The 12,982-nt window shown below is 36.7% G+C and overlaps 1 protein-coding gene across 3 annotated transcripts in view; it reads left to right on the top strand.

Moving 5' to 3' along the window:
- Positions 1-12,982, top strand: part of LOC148953026 (uncharacterized) — a 60,705-nt gene that overhangs the window by 11,383 nt on the left and 36,340 nt on the right. The window contains exon 1 of one of the 3 annotated variants that reach the window (XM_089087506.1): positions 11,450-11,557. The exons of the other annotated variants lie outside the window; for them this stretch is intronic. The gene's annotated coding sequence lies outside the window, so the exon portion shown is untranslated. Of the gene's footprint in view, positions 1-11,449; positions 11,558-12,982 lie in introns of those variants that run through there. 3 annotated transcript variants of the gene reach the window in all.

The following is a 12,982-nucleotide window of genomic DNA, read 5'->3' as shown; positions in this document are numbered from 1 at the left end:
CAACAGAGTCGTTTGGCATGTGACTGCTACCCTTAAGGGTAAGGGTGTCTGATAAGGCAAGTGTGACATCACAACTAACCGGGTTTCATATACCATAAAGGAAGTCAGCATGGGTTGAAAATTAAATGGCTTAGGATTTAAATAGGATTTTGGAATATATTTTAATGAACAAGGTTAAAAGCAGAAGTTGTGTAAGGTAAGCAGTGATTTATATTTATGATAGTAATATAGGATGAAATATGAGTTAAAAACAACTAGTAATGTGCAGTAATTTACCATTATATAGAGGGGGGATGAGTGGAGGGAGGGACTTCAAAGTACCTTCCCGGGACAAACCTGAGCATGTACATCCATCCCTGAAAGTTTCATTTTCCTAACCCAGCTCCTTTCCAAGATAGCCAAAAGTAACTAAAGTAGAATTTTACCAGCATTTCTAATGGAAATGAATTTCAGTCCCCCCCCCCTATATATGCCAATTCAGGGTTAGGTTAGGTATAGCCTATGCCTATATAGGGGGGGGGGCTGAAATTCATTTCCGATAGAAATGCTTATTATATTTGTAATCAACATGAAAAAGGCATCGAATAGTGTATTCACTTTAGTCCTAACTCAATAATATGATTTGGTATATATTGACCATTCCTTGTCCCTCTAAAGGGCCCTGAAATTTGCCTACATGACAGGTCTATACCTATTGAAATTTTAACAAAACAACATTTTACCTTAATTTTCAGTTATCAGTTTCTTTTTCTCTAGTTTTAGTTCTGAAAATGCAATTCCTTTTATGTAGGTAGTATTTTAAGCCATCTTAATGTCTTTTTTACAAAATTTAGGAAACGCATCTGCATATCTTTAAAACCTTATAAATTGGGACTGAGCAAAGCTTTCAAGCTGAAAACAGTTTTCTTGTACTTCATTTAAGCAGAAGATGTGTTTTGCAAGGTTTCACTTTCATAACACATAGGTTTTTAAAGGTAAGGACCCTCTAGAAAGAGAAGGAGTGGAGATAGGTACTTCAAAATATCTGCCAGGATATACTTTAGCCTGTAAACCCATCTCTGAAAGTTTCATTTTCCAAACCTAGCCCCTTTCCAAGAAAGACAAAAGTAGCTAAAGTAGGATTTTACCATTTAAACTTTACTCCCTCCCCCCTAATGTGCAAATATATACCCTGAATTGGTATGTAGGGGTGGGTGTAAAATTCATTTCTGACAAAAATGATTATTATATTTGGAAAGAGCATAAAAAAAGGCATCAAATGGCATTTACACTTTATTCATAAGTCAATAATATGATTTGGTAAAAATTTACCCAAATCTCATAAAGAAAGAAAAACAAGCAAAATTGGAGTTTTTTCTAGGCCAAATGAAAGTACTGAAAAAAAAACAACAAAGCAAATATTTTGAGAGGACAAAGGCCTCTCTTCTTCACTGCATTTGTTTTTGGATACATTATTTTGTTTTGCGCTGAAGAAGAGAGGTGTTTGTCCTCTCAAAATATTTGCTTTGTTGTGTTTTTTTTCAGTACTTTCATTTGGCCTATAAAAAACCCCATTTTTGCTTGTTTTTCTTTCTTTATGTGATGTCAGGCCAATGTGGTTTAAGAAATTATCTTTTACCCACATCTCTTTCTTAATGGGCATTGTATTCTTAACAGGTTAAAATCTAGTCCAGTATTATACCCTATAGGCTTCCCTACAACAATTAGGCCCACATCTAAAAATCCCATTTCTGCTCTTCTTGCTCACCCATTATACAATGAGACTAGAAAATATTAGAAGAGTTGGTAAATTTATAAGTATTAACATAATTAAGGACAATGCAATTTAAGTTAATAATTTAGCTAGGAAAAATTAGCCTATTTAGAGTTAGCCTAATTTGAAGCTGAAATAGGCCTAGGCCTACCTTATGATAAGTTATGACATTGGTAAACTCCAGGATAAGAATTTGTGAGAAAGTTTCCAGGAACAGTTGAAGGCTAAATTGTAGAGTGTAAAATTTGACACTGTAGATGATGGGTAAAATATTTGAGAAAAATAGTTTATGAAGTTGCAGGGAGTAAAGTTAGAAATACATTCAGGAACATTAGTGAGAATGCTTGGTAAATTTTTTGTTATTCATATTATTGACTTACAAATAAAGTAAACATACAACTTGATTTCTTTTTTTATGCTTTTTTCAAATATAATACTCATTTTTGTTGGAAATGAATTTTACCACCACCCTTTTAATACCAATTCAGGGTATGTATTTGCACATTTGGGGGGGGGGGTAAATTTTATTTCTTATGCAAATGAGAGGTAAGTTTAAACTTTCCCCCATCCCCCCCCCTAATATGTAAATGTATACCCTGAATTGGTATATATAGGGGTGGGGGTAAAATTTCATTTCCAGCAAAAATGATTATTATATTTGGAAAGAGCATAAAAAAAGGGATTGATTGGTATGTTTACTTTATTCATAAGTCAATAATGTGAATAAAAAAAAATTACCAAATGCTTTAAGTATAGGCCAAGTAGAGAAAAGGTTGGGCTTATACAAGAAATATTTGGTGATAGATTATATGAATATAAGAGGAATGTAGTGAAAATAGAGAAAGCACCAAAATATGACTCAAGGGGGTATGAAGTAGAGGCCATAGATAAAATTGGCCATGATTTCAGCAATGCAAAAGGGACAACACAAAAGTAAAATATGATGGTCTATTGTCATGTTAAAAAATTGTTTGGGAACAGTCAATGTGGACTTTCCCAATTAAAGACAAGAACAGGGCCACAATTAGTTATAAAGAAAGGTTTAAAGAGAGATGAGCAGAACACTTTGTAAATGTGCTATGATAAAGTTTCCACAAATGACATACAAAACAATTGAAAAAGTTTATAACACTTTGGAAGTGAAGGAAGATTTATCTTGCAAGGAAAAATTGGAAACAGTACTCAAAGGATCAAAATTTAATAATGCCCATGCCCCAGGTGCTGGTAGTGTGGTAAATGAGTTTCTTAAATATGTTGGTGTGAAGTTATTGATAAATTTCTGAATATAATTATTGAACAATGGAAAGTGCCTAGTGGTTTTAGGAAAACAATAATAGAACTCCTCTTCAAGAAAGATGATAAGAGTTAATTTGGTAATTATAGAGACATTAGCTTGGTTTCTCTGTGAAGCAAATTACTTAATGGGATGGTACTTTTTTACTTGGATATACTGCAGATAAAGTTTTAAGAGAAGACCAGTATGGTTTGAGGAAGCAGAAAAGGATACATTGACCAAATTTTCACTCTTAGATGAATAATTGAGAAGTGCCTGAGTCATCAGTCTATTTTTGTCCTCATTTTGGTACTTTAGTAGTAGCCAGACAACAAGCAATATATTATATAGGGAAGATGCTTAAGAAACTAGTCAAACAGGTTTCTTTCAATAGAGAATTGGATTGGAAACTGTGGTTTGTCACTGCCTTTACAATATTTAAACTTTTGTTTTTTGGGGTTTAGGGGGAAAAAAGGTACCTAGGTTAGGTTATGTATTTGATCAACCCCGACATCTATGTTATATACAGAGTTATTGTAGCTGAGTTTGCATCTTTGCCCTTAATGGGATAAAGCTTCTGCATTATTACTTTGAGGTTATTTCCATACTGATTTCTACACTCTAATTATAGATTTTTAGTTGAGTAGTATTTGAGGGACCTTCTATAATTCTTAGTATAGGTCTTTCTCTCTGGCTATTCTCACCTGCCCCATCTTCTTTTTCATATAGATTGGCTCGCCATCTATTTTACTATTCTCATATAGCACCATCTTTGTTGCCACCTATGTATCTGTTTCTTCTGAATAAGTGAAGTCACATAGTTGCCAAATACAGCATAGCTGCCAAATTTAGACAGTATTTTATTGGTATTTTCTGCAATATAATTCTGGCTACATTTTTCAGAGATAGCCTGTGCAGAAGTGAGCAACAACGAACATTCAAGAGGCTGTACAGTACTAGCAGGATTTTTTATCCTTAAACTGCTGGGATAAGGTGATTTGTGTGTTGCACTTCCCACAGGTCTTATCTACTGCTGAATTTTTAAAGCTTGTAATGCTGGTGTTGCCAAATTGAACTGAAGGTTTGTTGACAAAATCTTTGCCAAAATAAATAACATAAATATGGTAGAACTCTGCCCACATTGCAGGAAAAATGTAACAAGAGCTCAAGGAGGAATTCAGTGCCAAGACTGCCTAAAATGGCTCCACTTTGGTTACACAGGTCTTGCGTATAATAAGGAAGCTGCTGACAAACTCTGAGGACAATAGCAATGCTATAGTTGCAAATCTTCTAGCAACAACCAATATACAGCAACTCCTCCACCAAAAGCACAAAATACTAGAGGGACTCCAAGAGAAGAATCCACCAAAAGCCAAGGTCCCTTGGTAAGCCAGCCTACAAAGCCCAAAGAGATTCCTTTGGGCACTAGTTTCCCAGATAACAACACAGAATGCAGCTACTGTCACAAAGATGTCAACATTCTCACCTCTTTCCTCTGCTTTTTCTGCAACGAGTGGGAACATGCCTCTTGCTGAGGTATAAATGCAGATCTTGTGCTGGTTATGAAGAGAGAAGACAACAAGTGTCTCCTGTTTAAATACAAATGCCTCTCCTGCTCCAAGCGAAAAGTAGCACTTCTACAGCTTCAAGTGCAACAGCTAACAGAAGCTCAACCTCACAGACCTCATGAGGCAACACCTTCGAATCATAGTGAAAAACCCTCACCTCACGACATCCAGCCGACAATAAATGCAATTATTCAGGTAGAAGTAAAAAAGGAATTAAGAGAACAGAAAAAGATGAATTTTGTAGTCATGGGGCTACCTGAATCTACTGCTCTCAATGACACTACACAGGTTGTCAAATTGACTCAAGAAAACAAGCTTGGGGCAAATATCACTGAAGGGGAGATACTAGAAACTGCCCAGATTGGAAGACCAAAAGAAGATGGTAGTCCACGCACTTTGTTAGTTAACCTAAAAAAATCACAAGAGCTTGAGATGAAAAGGCAAACAATCCTGATGAGTGCTCCAAATCTAAGAAAATCATCAAATGAAGAAACTTGTACCAAAGTATATATAAACCCAGATCTCACGCCCATCCAGAGACAAACGCTCACCATGAAGAGACAACAGAAGAGGAATGCCCGCACCCAGTGCAATTGTCAAATGGAGATGCAGAGCCATTGGAGGCAAGGTAAAGACTCCAACAAAGAGCAACGGCAAATATGAAGTAGAATAACCAAAGCCAAACAAATGCCACCATCCTTCAAGCCTAAAAAAAAGCTACTAAAGTAAAAACACTAAAGATACTATGTTTAAATGCTGATTCACTACCAAACAAATTATCAGATTTAAAAGTAGAAATTGCAGCAAAGAACCAAGACATAGCAGCAGTGGTCAAAGCTAAGCCTAAACACTGTCAATATCTCCCAACTTTACCAGAGTTGGCCATCAACGGCTACAAAAGCCACACCATGAACATAGATCAAGAAGAAGGTCGGGGAATTATTTGCTACGTCTTAGACAATTTATCAGTCCAGAAAGTATCATCAACAACAAATGGACAGGAAATTTTTTGGCTTCAGATATCAAACACAAATCAAGCAACTCTAAATTTGGCTGTAGTATATAGAAGTCCAAATAGCACAGCCATGAATGACCAAGTACTCTTTAAAGATATTCACACTATATGTCAAAGATTAACAGAACCAACTCTCATCATTGGAGATTTCAATTACCCTAACATAGATTGGGACCTTCCACACGTCCTAGAGCATAGCGGGTCACCCTCACAGAGGGAATTTCTGAAGATAGTGAACGATAATTACCTAGAACAGCTTATTAAAAAACCAACAAGAATCCGAGGAAGCAACAAGCCAACACTACTGGACCTAGTCCTATGCAGTAATACAGAACTAATAAAAGAACTTACTATAGGTCCTCCTGTTGGAAAATCGGACCATGCTACAATTTACTTAGAGGTGATTATAAGTTGCAAAACTATGAGAAAAAATGAGAGGTGGATGTATTCAAAAGGTGATTACAATACCATGCGAATGGAGCTAGAAGTTTTCAACTGGACTGAAATAATAAATAACACAGATCTAGTAGATGGCATGTACAGAAAGTTCGCATCCATAATCATAGACCTCACAAAGAAGTATGTACCAATAGTCAAAATATTTAAACAACCGCCTCTAAAACGAGAGATCCTTGACCTAATAAAAACCAAGCGGCAAGCACGGGAGACGCTCAAGCAGACTGATACCAAAAGAAATTTTAGAAATTATCACAGAATCGCCAACAAAGTCAGGAAAGCCACTAGACAAGAAGCAAGCGAAAAGGAGAGGAAAGTAGCCGAAAACTCAAAGATCAACCCCAAGGCATTTTGGAACTTCATGAACTCAAAAAGAAAAGAACAGCCAGTTATTCCTGATCTTAGAAACTCAGCAACAAATTTAACAATCAGTGACCCAATAGCTAAAGCCAACCTACTAAATCAGCAGTTTTCCACAGTTTTCACAACAGAGAGCGACAAGGATGAAATTCAAGAGGAATGTCAGCCACTAGACGCAGGCAAATTTGAAGAAATAAAACTGACAATACAAATGGTCTACAAAAAACTAAAAAACCTAAACCCTTACAAATCAGAAGGTCCAGATGGCCTACATCCTAGAGGGCTCAAACAGCTGGCACAAGAAATTGCAGCGCCATTACACTACATTTTTGTCAAGTAGCTACAAACAGGGAACCTGCCTGATAAATGGAAGCAAGCAGCGGTGATGCCCCTCTTCAAAAAAGAAAGCAAATCAGATCCAAGTAATTACAGACCTATCAGTTTAACCTGTATCACATGCAAAATGCTAGAATCTTTACTCCAGAATAATATATTACAGTACCTACTCGAAAGAAGCCTCATTTCACCTGCACAGTTTGGATTTCTCGAGAAAAGATCAGCAGAAAGCCAGCTACTTGTTGCTACAAACGCCTGAAGAAAATATATGGATAGTGGGATGCAGGTAGATATTTTATACTTAAATCTCAGAAAAGCCTTTGATAAAGTCTCACAATGTCAACTTCTTCATAAAGTACAGTCTATTGGTGTTGGCGATACTATTCTAAAGTGGGTTCTCAACTTTCTGAAAGGAAGATCTCAGCAAGTGAAACTGGAGGGATATCTTAGCAGCAATGAGACAAAAGTCACAAGTGGAGTGGTTCAAGGTAGTGTTCTGGGGCCTGTACTACTCAATATTTACATAAATGATCTCCCAAATAACATAGATTCAGAGATACTGCTTTATGCAGATGACATGAAAATCTTTTGCGCAATAACAAGCCTTGAAGATACAAAAATACTACAGCAAGACTTAAACAAAATAGCAGAATGGAGGAAAAAATTGAGCATGGAAGTGAATACAGAAAAATGTTGTCACATTTGGCTAGGCCCAAAACACATTTCTTGGCACTACTGCTTTGAAGGACAACAGATACCTATACAAGAAGAAGCACAAGACTTGGGAGTAACAATAGACAGTGACATGACTTTCACCAAGCACTACAAGTCAATCATCTCTAAGTCATCGCAAGTCTTGGGAATTATTTGAAGAAATTTCTCTCTTACTGACTCAACACTGTTTTCTATACTCTTCAAATCGTTAGTGAGACCAATGATTGAGTACGGTCATACATCAACCAGACCATTTTTTCAAAAAGACAGCAATGCAATAGAAAAAATCCAAAGGAGGGCTACTAAATTCGTTCTATCACTTAGAGACTTATCATACCAAGACCGTTTGAAAAAACTGTTGCTCCCAAGCCTCTCATACCAATTTTTGAGAGGAGATCTTATTGAAGTATACAAAATATGCAACAGATACTACAACAACATCCCTCCAGAAAAGATAATAACATTCAAGAATAATAAGCTGAGATGTTACGAGTTTAAGATAACTGAAGAACGTTTCAGAAGAGATGTTGGTAGATGGGAATTCAGCAACTGCATTGTCTCCGAGTGGAATGCACTACCATCAGACACTGTCAACTCAGATTCAGTCAATGCATTTAAGAACAAGATTGACAATCATTATAGTGATAAAGCATTTGATTATTTAAATTTTTTTAGATAGAGGCGCAAACCTGTTTTCGCAATATATTATTATTATTATTATTATTTGTTTCTAAACTATTATATTTTCATCATACTTTGTTTTATTTCATAAGCATTAACCAAACTTCACTCATCACATGTTGTCTGGTTACTACTACAGTACCCTCATTTTTTATAGATTATGAGTTTGCATTTGACTCAGCCAATAGAAGAACTTTAATGAAAGTCCTAACCTTGTATGGTACACCAGATAAACAGATTAAAATTATTAGTGCTATGTGCAAGAATAAAATAGCTGCAATTGATGTAAGAAATAACACTAGTAGCAGGTTTTTATTGAATCAAGAGTTAAGAAGGGTTGTGCTTTATCCCCATTTACATGGTTTATTTTGATTGACTGTCCTAAGAAGTACAATAAAGGCTATGGAGGAGCATGAAACCAAATGGGAAAGTAAAACTCCCCTAGAAGTGGATTATACTGATGGGTGTGTGAGTGTTGTAGATGAAAATGTTAGCAAAATGAATGATTTTTTTGGAGGTTTTTTAGATTTCAGGGTGCAAGAATAGTTTGCATTTAATGTTAAGAAAACTTAGTCACTTAGACTGGAAATAAGTAAAGGTGAAGAGATGATATTGGGTAACAACAAGATCAATCAACTAGGTATCTTTACTTACCTAGGTAGTATTATTTGGAAAGATGCAGTGAAGATGTGAAAAGTAGCACAGACAAGGACCAGAGTGGTTTTTTTTATGGTTGAAAAAACTTTTGAAGAATAGGAATATAAGTCTGCAAAACAAAATTACAATATTAGAAGCTACAATGATGACTGACACACCAATCATGGGTGCTTGGAAAAATGAAGAAGAATTTGATAGATATATTACAGTGGAATTGTCAACAGATTCTTTTGCTTGCCTGTCTGACTGACCATATTTAAAACAGTAAGCTGTATGTAAAATGTGGTTCTATCCTGCTTTCTTGGGCTATAGTAAGAGAAAAGTTAGGATGTCTAGGACATGTTTTGCCAGTGAAGAATGACATATTGCCAAAGGTCATCCATTTTGGCCAACTATCAAGGGCCAAAAAAAAGCAGGTTGTCCCCAAATGGTGTGGGAGGAGGTTGTAAAAAAGAAATTAATGGAAATTGGTACTTCTTGATAGAACATTATGAGAGGGTCTTTAAATATATTGGGATGGAGGACGAGTGTCTAGCTTTGTTTGCCTCAGGTGGCTTGGTGCTGCAGTGAGTTATTATGAGTAGTAGCAGTAGTTGTAGTAATAAGTGACTTAGTGAATTTTTCCCTACTCAACTTTTTCCCTTAAAACTTACAGCCCCAAGTCCTTAGTTCAAGAAGACTAATGTTAAAACAATCCAATTATGCCCCCCCTCAATTAAAAAAAAATGGGCCTGAAAAGGGCTTAAAGAAAATTACCTCAATTGGCTTGGAACTTTTTTCCTCAAGTCCTTGGGACTACAGGAAATAAGGAAGAGTAGAAAAAAAATACTGGTAGGGCCAATAAAAGTGCTTTCCTCCCCAAAAACTATCTTCTCTCTACCACTTCTCATAGAAGGGTGGTCAAAAGAACCAAGGAAGGGGCTCATTCAGTCAGGAGATTGAAATTGAGGGGCTAATCCCTTTTGAGGGCCAAAAGGGATTTAATGGCTACTAGCCTGCCTCCTATGGACTTTTTTACTATCTCCTCCCCCCCCCCAAAAAAAAAATTGATGCTAGATACAAATTTTAAGATAGTCATTTTCATGTTGAAAGGTCTAATAAGTACCTCTAGTGTCAACATATGCCCCAATTCAATTTCAATTATGCCCCACCCCCTCAATTAAAAAAAAAATGGGCCTGAAAAGGGCTAAAAGAAAATTCCCTCAATTGGCTTGGAACTTATTTCCTCAAGTCCTTGGGACTACAGGAAATAAGGAAGAGTAGAAAAAAAAAATACTGGTTTGCTTAAACAGGGCCAATAAAAGTACTTTCCTCCCCAAAAACTATCTTCTCTCAACCACTTCTCATAGAAGGGTGGTCAAAAGAACTAAGTAAGGGGCTCATTCAGTCAGGAGATTGAAATTGAGGGGCTAATCCCTTTTGAAGGCCAAAAGGGATTTAATGGCTACCAGCCTGCCTCCTATGGACTTTTTTACTATCTCCTCCCCCCCCCCCCCAAAAAAAAAATTGATGCTAGATACAAATTTTAAGATAGTCATTTTGTTAAGACATGTTGAAAGGTCTAATAAGTACCTCTAGTGTCAACATAATCACCACACCCCAGAGATAGTGATCCTAAATTATGCATATCAGTCATTTTTCACTGATAATTTTTAGCTGAAAAGCTTGTAAAGGTCAATTGCTAGCCCAAGATTACTAAGGTTTCACAAGGGTATAACCTGGTAACAACATGTGTACCTGATTAACTAAAAAGATACTATGTACACCCATTTTCAATTTATCTACAGTCTCTTAGAAATTGCTGGGGGGGGGGGTCAAGTTTAGGCTTTTAGGCAGTGATGGGGGGAGTCAAGCAGCTCTCAATTGTTGATTTGGGATGGGATGCAAATAAAAACAGTATGCGTGTGCAGGCTATTGAAATGACAGATCTGTATTATTTTGGCAACAGACATTGAAAGGTCTAATAAGTACCTCTAGGTTCAACATAATACCCACACCTCAGATACAGTGATCCTAAATTATGTATACCAGTTGTTTTTCACAGATAAATTATAGCTGAAAAGCTTGAAAAGGTCAATCGCTAGACCAAGGTTTCATAAGGGTATAATCTGGTAACATGTGTACCTGATTAAATAAATAGATACTATGTACACCCATTTTCAAATTATCTACAGTGTTTCAAAAATGGCTGTGGGGATCAAGTTCAAGCTTTTAGGCAGTGAAAGGGGGAGTCAAGCTGCTCTTAATTTTTTATTTGGGATTGGAGGTAAATAAAAAGCAGCATGTGCATGCAGGCTATTGAAATGACATGTCTGTATTATTTTGGCAACACCTTTGGGATGAAGTTGAAAACCTTCAGGTGCTGCTAAGGAGAGGGGAGTTAAAATCCTATGTTGACAGGTAGAAAAATGTGTTTAACAATTTTTATGTCTAATTTAGCAGAACATTTTTGCATCATAAGCTTAAGTGGGGCTTATAATCAATGCACAGTTAAGTAGTAAGGTAAATCAAACGGTACTCTGTGTTCGCAGGTTTTCAAAATAGCATATCTGCCATATCATGGGAATGACCTTGGGATGAAGTTAAGACTTTCAGGTAGAGTATGGAAAGAATTTAGGAGGATGACATTCGATTCTATGTTGGAGAGAAGAAAGACACTACTCAGTTTTTGTCTGTGATCCACTGAACGTTTCACACTATAAGCTCTTATTGGATTTATAATCTATGCACAGTTTAGTGGCAAGGTAAATCAAACAATGCTATTTGGTGCCAGATTATCAAAATAGTGTATATGCAATATCTGTAGATCAACCTGTGTTATCAATTTTAAGTTTTTGGAGACAGTTGAGGAGGAAGATGGCAATTTAACACTGAACTATGACTTGGGGGAGAGAATAGAAGCAAGACAATAAAGATTATTTATGTCTAGGTTATCAAAATACCATATTTGCAATATCTCTTGAAAAGCCCAGGAGATTGAGTTGATATTTTCAATAAGGAGAAAAAGGGAGGGAGGGGCAGATCAACTTCAAGTTTTGAATTGAGGGGAGGGGCTAAATATGTTTTGTCTCTAGTCAGTCTAAACTTTTTTGCAATATAAGCCTCTAAATGACCTTTAATCAATTCACTGTTAAACAGTAAGGTAAATCAGAAAACACTAGGCTATGTGATACCATCTGGTCAAATAGCATATTTCCAACATTCTGAGAACCATTTTGAGGATCAAGCATAAACTTTCAAGGAGTGTTGGGGGAAGGGTGAAATTGGACCTCAAAATTTGAATTGCAAGAGGTGTATAAAAACTTGTTGTACTTGCAGCAGGACCAGGTGTTTTCCAGCTCACCTGGCATCTGTAATTCGGATGTTTTATGAGAATTTGTTTAACTATAAGCTGTCCAATTCCCATTTGGACTAGAATATGTTCCTGTTTAAGTAGCAGTATAGTTCAAAAGAAACTATATGTGCCCATGTTGTCAAAATAGCAATGGCCTATATGCATTATCTCTGGGACAGCATGAGGACTAAGTTGAAGTTACAGGGATTACTGGAAGGCCAGGTAGGCCTCGAATTTTTGACTTAGGGGGAAAGAACAGGGTTAAATTGAAAGAAACTAGGTATCCAGGTTATAATAATGAAATATCTGTAATATCTTTGGAAAAACAAGTGGGGATTGGGCTAAAACACACAGGCCCACTACAACAGCATTATTGGGAAAGCAAATCATGTTGCAGGAGTTTTAAGGCGCAACTTCACTTTTGGAAATGATAAGACCCTTTGCCTTCTCTACAAAGCTTTAGTTCGGCCTATCCTTGAATGTGGTCATTGCATTGCACGTCCCTTTTACAACAAAGACATTGAAGCTCTTGAAAAAGTTCAAAGACGAATACTAAAGTTCTGTCCGACTTTGAGAAATTTATCCTACGAAGATAGGCTCCGGAAGCTCAAACTCCTTTCACTAGCTTATCGACTGCACCGAGGAGACCTCATTGAGGTATACAAGTTTTGCTACGACGCCTACGAAAATATCCAGGCTACCGATGTTCTCAACTTCAGCCACACGAACCTTCATGGTCGCAACCTCAAGCTTCAAGAGGAGAGGTTCCAGAAGGACATCCGCCGTTGGGCGTTCAAGAACCGAGTAACACAACACTGGAACAAGCTCCCCTTTG

The sequence above is a fragment of the Artemia sp. Qi Xiang Cuo genome, chromosome 4, assembly GCF_049724085.1.
Source record: "Artemia sp. Qi Xiang Cuo chromosome 4, ASM4972408v1, whole genome shotgun sequence".
NCBI classification, from domain to species: domain Eukaryota; kingdom Metazoa; phylum Arthropoda; class Branchiopoda; order Anostraca; family Artemiidae; genus Artemia; species Artemia sp. Qi Xiang Cuo.
Note: the sequence above shows the minus strand (reverse complement) of the source record. Positions and strands in the feature narration are given on the sequence as shown.